The sequence below is a fragment of the Scleropages formosus genome, chromosome 6 (assembly GCF_900964775.1).
Source record: "Scleropages formosus chromosome 6, fSclFor1.1, whole genome shotgun sequence".
Classification (NCBI taxonomy): Eukaryota; Metazoa; Chordata; class Actinopteri; order Osteoglossiformes; family Osteoglossidae; genus Scleropages; species Scleropages formosus.
In genome coordinates, this window is record NC_041811.1 from 2,349,848 (window position 1) to 2,358,657 (window position 8,810).

Consider the following 8,810-nt stretch of genomic DNA (forward strand, 5'->3'; position numbering starts at 1 on the left):
GTGTTTGGGACCAGCGTTACTGCACAGTCATTACTTTTCCTCGGTGATCCCAGGGACTCAACCCCTGTCCTGGATCCTTCAGGTCCAAAGGTAGCAGCTCTAACCACTGCACCCAATTCTGGCCAAGTACTGTATCTGTATTAAAATAATTATGACTAATTAAGTACAATTCAGAGTAAACAACAGATGAAGAGCTTTAAGAAGACAGAATTGAGACACACCTTGTGTGGTGGTGGCGTGTTACAAGTTGGAGCTATTGGTGACCGGTCCACGATGTGACCTCTGACACCACCATCTTGTTGGTTCACAGTCCTCCAGTTGCAAATACATAGATAATCATTGCAGACGATGTTGGATTCATTCATGTAACTCTCAGGAGATCAGGAGAGAAGTGGCTCTGAAAAAGATGGTTTGGGACGGTTCTTGGACGTGGGAAGGACTCAGCAGCACTGAGGGACAGAGGGAGCTCATTCCTCCACATTGGGGTTAAAATTGAGAATTGATGAGCTTCCTATTTAGGACCCCTAGCAACTGGCCACAGTTTATAAAAGTTATCAGTTTCTGCTCCACTGATTGGTGGACACATCCGGGTGGTAAGAGGCTCATGGGAGCGTCGTGTTGTTAAGTGGGCTGGTCCCAGTGGAGGAGCTCTGTGGTGTGACGTCTTGGAAGCAGAGTGCAGACACACACATCCTGCATGCCACAGAGGGACGTGGGATTGAAGGTTAGGGTAGCTCTTTTCATGGTGACTATTTCTTATTTATATTGAAACAAAATACAGTGTGTACAGGGTGTGTTACAAGTTGGAGCTATTGGTGACCAGTTGACGATGTGATCAGTTCTCAGTATAGTTGGAGATGGGTTCCATATGTGTGACCACAGTGAAGCATGTGAAATTGAGTTATTGTCACGCTGTGACAATCATAGCATTGTACTAACTCTGTTGTTGTGGTTAACAGATTAAAAATGTGTATATGAAATTACCTATGTTTATCTTTTCATACAGTCAACTTATTTCAAGGGCACTGGAATTAAGCCTAATTTGTAGTATATGTGAATGTTCTGGACCGGTGTGTGTATGAGTTGGTGTGTGGGTTGTGTTCAAGCTGTTGTGAAGGAATTGTTCACAGAGACGTAACAAATCCACTCCAACACAATGTGAGTATGCATACTTTACACAGAGACCGATAACAAAAACACTGCACAGAAGTTAAGATCTGCTTAACTTGTGCAGTGAAAAATTATTATCATGACTATTTTGTTGCATAAAAATAAGTCTGAATCCTATAAGATCCCTCACTTCACCTTTAAATTAATTCTAAAGTTTTAAAAATATATTTATGGCTCCATTAATCACTTCTTGTCAAAGGTTGTGCAGAATTAGTAGCTAGGCAACAGCATAACAAAAAGTGAAGCATTGATGAATGTCCTGGATTCCTCAAGGTATGAGCAATAACTCAATTATAAATGTGTCAATAATTATCCTGACTGTGAGCAGTAGTAATTTACTGTGCTTCTCCAACACCCTAAACACCATCGTTTGGTTAAGTCAGGAACACAAAGTGTCACATGGTTTTCCTCCATCTCTGTGGTTCCTAAATTATGATGAACTCTCATTCTCTCATACACACACCTTAGAGTACCCAATTCATCAAAAAATGTATGTCTTTAGAATGTGAGAGGAAACCAGAGCACCCAGAGGAAACCCACACAAACACAGAGAACATGTAAACTCCACAGACTGAGCTGGATTAAAATCTATGTCCCAACACACACCCCAAAAGATGTGAGGTACCACTGCTACCTGCTGGGTCACTGTCTGTCCAGCTGAATATGTGGATAACACACACACATTGTCTGAACCGCTTGTCCCATACAGGGTTGCGGGGAACCAGAGCCTAACCTGGCAACACAGGGCAAAAGGCTGGAGGGGACACCACTCCGTCGCAAGGCATCGAGCAGGACCCGGCCCAACCCACTGTGCCCCCGTGCCCCGCAATATGTGGATAAGAATGCCCGAAATTATGCTTATTTTTTCTTTGTGCTCCAGCCTGTTTATAGTCAGGTCTGTAATTTATAGTCTTCTAACTTTTCTGCTGTTTATGCAGAAAATTAATGTGTATCCAGCATACACACATACCATTCAGCGCTGATTTACGTGTATCTGTGTGTGTTTGTGCATATGGAAAGTTATGATTTTGTGTGTTTGAGTCCTTAAAAAGCAAAAACTCTTGTCAATCTGAATTATAGCACATTGAGTATTTGATTAATTGATCATTACCTAATAGTTACAAACTCATGAATAATTATGTAAATGACTAAACTTAAGTTTTAAAAAATTCTTACATTAATAAAATCCTTTGCAAAGCTGCGGTGGCACAGGTCCAACATGATGCATTAATCTCACAGTTTGCTGGAGGAGAGGGGAATTCTGGGTATCCACAAAGGTCTTGCAGTTTGCATCTCGGTGCAGACTCCCAGTGTCAATATTCACTGGCTACACTGGAAACCTGGCACCTACAGTACTGGCCATGGGTACGAGGCTTTGGACAACTCATTCATTTCACCTACCTCCTCGAGTAAGAGTCTGGGAGTGATGATTGACTCAAGTCTATCTTTATCTCAGCACATTGAAGTCACAACCAGGATCTGCAGATACATCTTGCACAACATCCACAGGATCCATCCTTACCTTACAACAGAGTCTGCACAACTACTTGTCCAGGCCATGGTGACAACCTGTCTGGATACCGCAACTCTCTCCTGTTTGGCCTTCCTGCTGCTGCCATCAGATCTCTACAGCTGATACAGAATGATGTTGCATGAGTTGTGTTTGACTTAGCGAAGCGTTCCCATGTATCTCCTCTACTCATTTCTCTGCACTGGCTTCCTATAGCTGACCGGATCAAGTTTAAGACCTTGGTTTTGGCTTACAAATGCATCAATAGAACTGTTCCTAGCTATTTATAAGACTTGATCAACCTCTACACCCCAACCAGACTGCTACACTGTTCCACATCTGCCTGCTTGGTGGTCCCATACACAAAAGGTGAAACACAGATGTTCTCGGTTCTGGTTCTGTTGTGGTAGAATGACCTCCCCTTCTCACTCAAAAGTGCTGAATCTTTGTCCACATTTAAAAAGGGTCTTAAAATTCACCTCTTCCAGACTCACTTTGCCCATGATCTCTTAAGTTCATGTAAGGTGTAAATGTTCACGCACTGTAATGCTGAACTGCTGAACACCTCAAACTGTAATGCTCTCCTGTAATGTAACATAAATGTTTATATCTCAAAAAAAATTATTACTAGAAAGGTGATTAGATATCATAGAGATTCGGATGAAGTTTTATGCAGCTACTCCTGTGATGAACATTGGTTCATATGGTGGAAAGAAAAACTAACTGCACGTAAGAATAATGCACCTTCATCTAAGTCTCTCTTTCTGCTAATGTAATGAGCAGAAAGATGATCACGTGGACGACTACGACGTACCTGAGATGTACTTCATTTTGGAGAAAAGCGTCTGCTAAATGAATACATGTAAATATAATGTAAATGTAGTAATTCTCCAGTGATGCAGTATACTGATGTCTTTGTGAAATTCCCAACACTGGCTCCTCAACTTATGAACACAACTTAGAAGTTTGTTATCATAACTACCTGATTTATTCACTGTTTACATTCTGTAAAAGTCTAGGACAAAGCTTCAATAACGAATTACAATGTGAGACTTTTTATTTCATTAAACAATGAGCTACACTGGAATTAAATTAAAACTAAAGTAAAATGACTGTAATAAATGGACTGTCATATACCTCATTTCCAGAACTTATACTCTGCTTGACCGCACTGTACTGCCACCTGATGACTGAGTGCACAGACACAGGCCACTTTCGGATGGCATGGAACTTTATTAATTTTCTGGCAGGGAAAATTTTCTTCACTTCATATAGAAATTAATGAAGTATGAAGAGTCGGTATGCTCATCATAACTACCCCAAGGAGCATGTACACCTGCTGCTGTTTTCCATGTAAACAACGATAAAGGTTGAGATGTTCTGTCACATGCTGGATTGGTGATCCCTAGAGCTGCTGGTCAGAAGATGTCACACACATTAAACATCTGAATCACTTGGTGTTAGTTTTAATTTAAAGGGCAGAGCAGGAGTCAAGAAACCAGGGAGGAATCAGCTATATCCTGTCCTTCTGCCATGAGGGACTGAAGTTAATTCCAGCCGGAATTTTATCTAATAATACCTAATAAAGGATACCTAATAAAGGACCTGGATCCCTGTGCATGAGGAGGACGACAGTCAGCGTGTGTGTGTGTGTTGATGATTCCTTCAAGTTCTGTGAGTCATTGGTTCATTCATTGTGCTGTCAGAATGATTAAAAGTCACGTTTCGACAGAAAATTACATTGGTTAAAAAATGTTGCCTTATTGTTCTAAGGTGGCAGAATAATAGATGTCGGGAGCAGAGGAGCTAATTAGGAGTCTGATGTTGGGTCGACATCCAGCTGTGTGTGCTTGGTGTTTGCCACCACTCCTGCTGTCCATCCCTCTTTGTCCAACACACACAAATGCTTGGTTTCGCTGTTTCAGTTATCATCATCTCAGTCATCTCTATCACAGTTATCCCTGTCTCAGGTAGCTCTATCACATTTATCTCTCTGTCTGGTGGTTTCTTTGTGCCCTGGTCTGTCCTCTGTCACCATTTCAGTGAATTTTTATGCAGGCCAAACAAACAAAGAGATGTGAACAGATGTTGGAGGACGGAGCAGGCTTGTTCTGTTCTTCACTCCTTGTTGTGTTCAGTTCTTCATGGTTTTGAGTTGTAAAGTGGTCACTGACCAGGAATGAGTAGTATTGCTCATCCCTCTGCTGATCTACTCCTCTCCTAGAGGACCCCCCCATTAGCACCACAGCTGAGGCACAACAGGGGGTCAAAGCAGTGAGTCAAATGAGTCGTTCAACTTGTGTGGAATGTGACATCACTGCCATTTCTAATTATTAACTGTTATTGTTTTCACTGTTATTGTCATGAGTTATTGTTGTTGCTCTTGCCACTACTGTTGAGACACTGTCATTTACACACTTTTTATTCCAATGAAGAGAATGTTCTAGAGTACCACATAGCATAGTAGATAGAGCTGTTATCTTTATGTCTGCAGGCTGTTAGTTTAAATCATGCCTTGTGCTGTAGTGCCCTTGAGGAAGATACTTAACCCTGAATTCCTCCAGTAAAAATAAATAAATCATTTTTGGTTGATTGAAATAGTAAGTCCCTTCAGAGAAAAGCATCAGCTAAATGATTATGCTGGCACGATGAGACAGCGAGTAACACTGCTGTCTCATAGTGCCTGGGTGGTGTGAGAGGATGTAGGTTCGATCCCCACTCACTGTGTTAAGAGTTTGCATGTTTTCTCTGTGTCTGCGTGAGTTTCATCTGGATGCTCCAGTTTCCTCCCACAGTCCGAAGACATGCTGTTTAGGTTCACCCATAGTGTGTGAATGACAGAGAGAGAGTGTGTTTCACTGATGTATGGATGAGTGACCCTTTGTAAGTAGTGTATCTAGCATTGTAAGTCACCTTGGTGAATAAGGGGTGTGGGCTGATAACACTACTGCTAATAAAATTAGAGTTCACTGGAAGTTGCTTTGGAGAAAAGCATCTGCTAAATAAAGTTAAAGTAATTATGAGATGTAAGGGCGTGTGTGTGTATGTGTATATATATATGTACCCACAAGGAGCATTGAATATATATACAGTATGTGTATATACATATATATATGCAGAGTTGCACAACTAGTTTACATTTCCCAATCCAATATTTATATTTATAATCCAATATTTATTCTTTGTCGGGGGGCGCAGTGGCGCAGTGGGTTGGACCGGGTCCTACTCTCCAATGGATCTGGGGTTCGAGTCCCGCTTGGGGTGCCTTGTGACAGACTTGCGTCCTGTCCTGGGTGTGTCCCCTCCCCCTCCGGCCTTACACCCTGTGTTGCCGAGTAGGCTCCGGTTCCCCGCGACCCTGTATGGGACAAGCGGTTCAGAAAGTGTGTGTGTGTGTATGTATGTATTTATTTATTTATTCTTTGTTGAAATTGGTGGATCTAAACACATAAAATTACTGTCATGCCTGCAACCGCATGACTTGCTTCTGCACCTGCAGACCATCAGGGCACGTGACTATAAAGGGGCACAACCAGACCGAAGCAGTTTGCGGAACCTCTACTGAGTGGCCGCAACCAGTACCCTGCGCTATTTTTGTCTGCGTTTCCCTTACCTGCTTCTCCTGTTCTCCTCTTGACGACTCCTTTGGCTCCCTGACTTGTGCTCCTGTTCTCGACTCTGACTCTAGCCTGCCCCTTTTGGAAAACTTTTGCGAATTGCTCGAACCTGGACCGTCCCGGACCACGCTTTCGGATTTCCTCTGTAATAAAGCACCTGCATTTGAGTCCACTGCGTCTGTGTCCTGATTTCGGAATGGCAGAAGGTTCCACCTCATCCCTGGACTCAGCGGTGCTTGACCTCCGGCACCATGCTGTCTCTACCCAAGGCACCATGTTTGGCTCACACGAGCAATCCCTCTGCTGAATCGAAGAGACACTCCATGGTTTAATCACCCCCACCTCAGCCTCCCCGGAGCCTCCTCGAGCCACAGCCCTTCCAGCATCGTCCCCTGTTCCCGCAGTTCCTCACAACGGCTTCCATTTAGCCACACCAGAGAGGTACAATGGTCCTCCAGAGCATTGTCAAGGAGTCATTATGCAATGCAAGTTGGCGTTTTTGTGATCTCTGCATCTTTACCACATTGATGAGACCAAGGTGGTGTACATCATCTCCCTGCTGACTGGTCCGGCACGAAAATGGGCAACAGTGAGCTGGAAAAGCAGCTCCCTGACCACCTACAAGGAATTCAAATAAAATTTCGATCCTTTGTCTTCTCACACCGTCAGTGATCACCTCATGAAAATCAGGCAAGGAAACTGATCGGTTGCAAAATACTCCCTCGACTTACAGACTCTCGCAAAGCGGGTGGAATTCCAGGTTGCTTTATGGATGAGAGGTTTGCGAGCCAACTGGGGATCCTGAGAACGGATTGTGATATGGGGTCTGGAGTGGTGGACTCCATCACCGGGGATCTCCAGCTGACAGCCAGCATATGCCATCAGGAGGAACTGACCTTTTACTTAATCCAGTCCCCTGACACCCCGTTGATTTTGGGCCGGCCGTGGCTTGTACAACACGACCCCTTTTTCTTTTGGAGTTCTGGGGAATTAGCGGCTTGGGGTCCCCAGTGTGTCTGGACCTGTCTGAGCTCCCCTGTTGTGCTACCTCTATCGAGAGCTCCGAGGAGGCAACACCAGTGGTAATTTCTTCTGAATTCCTTGACCTCTGTGAGTTTTTCAGGAAGGCCCGGATGGCAGAGCTTTCCCCACACCGTAGCTGGGATTGCATGATAAACCTCATTCCAGGCACAACGCCTCCATGTGGTTGTATATACTCCCTGTCTTTACCAGAACAGAAGGCCATGGAGGCATACATCACTGAAGCCCTCAGTGTGGGCATCATCCGGCCCTCCACATCGCCTGCATCTGTGGGTTTTTTCTTTGTGCAGAGGAGGGATGGGGGGCTGCAGCCTTGTATTGACTACAGGGGTCTGAATGCAATCACTGTGTATTACCTACACCTGCTGCCCTTGATTTTGCCTGAGCTCGAACCACTCAATGGCTCCTCTTGGTTCACCAAGCTGGATCTGCGAAGCGCATATAACCTTATCAGGGTACGGGAAGGGGACGAGTGGAAGACCGCATTTAGCACCACCCAGGGGCACTACGAATACCTCATTATGCTGTTCAGTTTGTCAAACTCGCCTTCCGTATTCCAAGCTTTTGTGAACCATGTACCAGGGAACCTGATTAATAAGTGTGTTCTTGTGTATTTGGATGACATCTTGGTGTCTTTCTGGACCTGGAACCAACATGTGCAAGACGTAAGGGCAGTGCTACAGTGACTCCTGTGGAACGGTCTGTACGTTAAAGATGAGAAATGCTTATTCCATCAAGCCCAAGTCTGCTTTTTAGGTGACATCTTGAGCAGACAAGGTGTGGCCATGGACCTGCAAAAGGTCTAGGCCGTGCTGCAGTGACTAAGACCGAAGACCCTGAAGGAGCTGCAATGCTTCCTGGGCTTTGCAAACTCCTACAGGCACTTCATCACGGGATACAGTTCGGACGCCGCCCTCCTTACAGCACTCATGTCAGACAAAGAGCCATGCCTGAGATGGACAGAAGAGGTCTACCGTGCCTTTGAAGACCTCAAGGCGTGGTTCACTGCGGCACCCTTATCCCTCACTCCCTTTTGTGGTCAAGGTGGATGCCTTGGTTGTGGTAGTAGGAGCAGTCCTGTTGTAACGTCAAGGGGACCCAGCCAAACTGCACCCCTGCGCCCTCTTCTCATGCAAACCTGGCCCGGCTGAGTGGAACTGTAGCTTCAGGAACCGGGAGCTGCTGGCCATGAAATTAGCACTTGAAGAGTGGCGTCACTGGCTGGAGGGAGCGACGTACCCCTTTCTGGTCCTCGCTGATCATTGAAACCAGCAATACCTCCAGATGGCATGACAGCTGAATCCTTGCCAGGGAAGGTGGGCCTTATTTTTCACCCGGTTTAACTTCACTGTCTCTTACAGACCAGGCTCCAAGAACAGCAAGGCAGATGCCCTGTTTCGTTTCCATGTCCCTGACCTCTCCTGGGTGGGGAGGCTTTCAATACCTCATTGACTGGGAAGGGTACGGGTTGG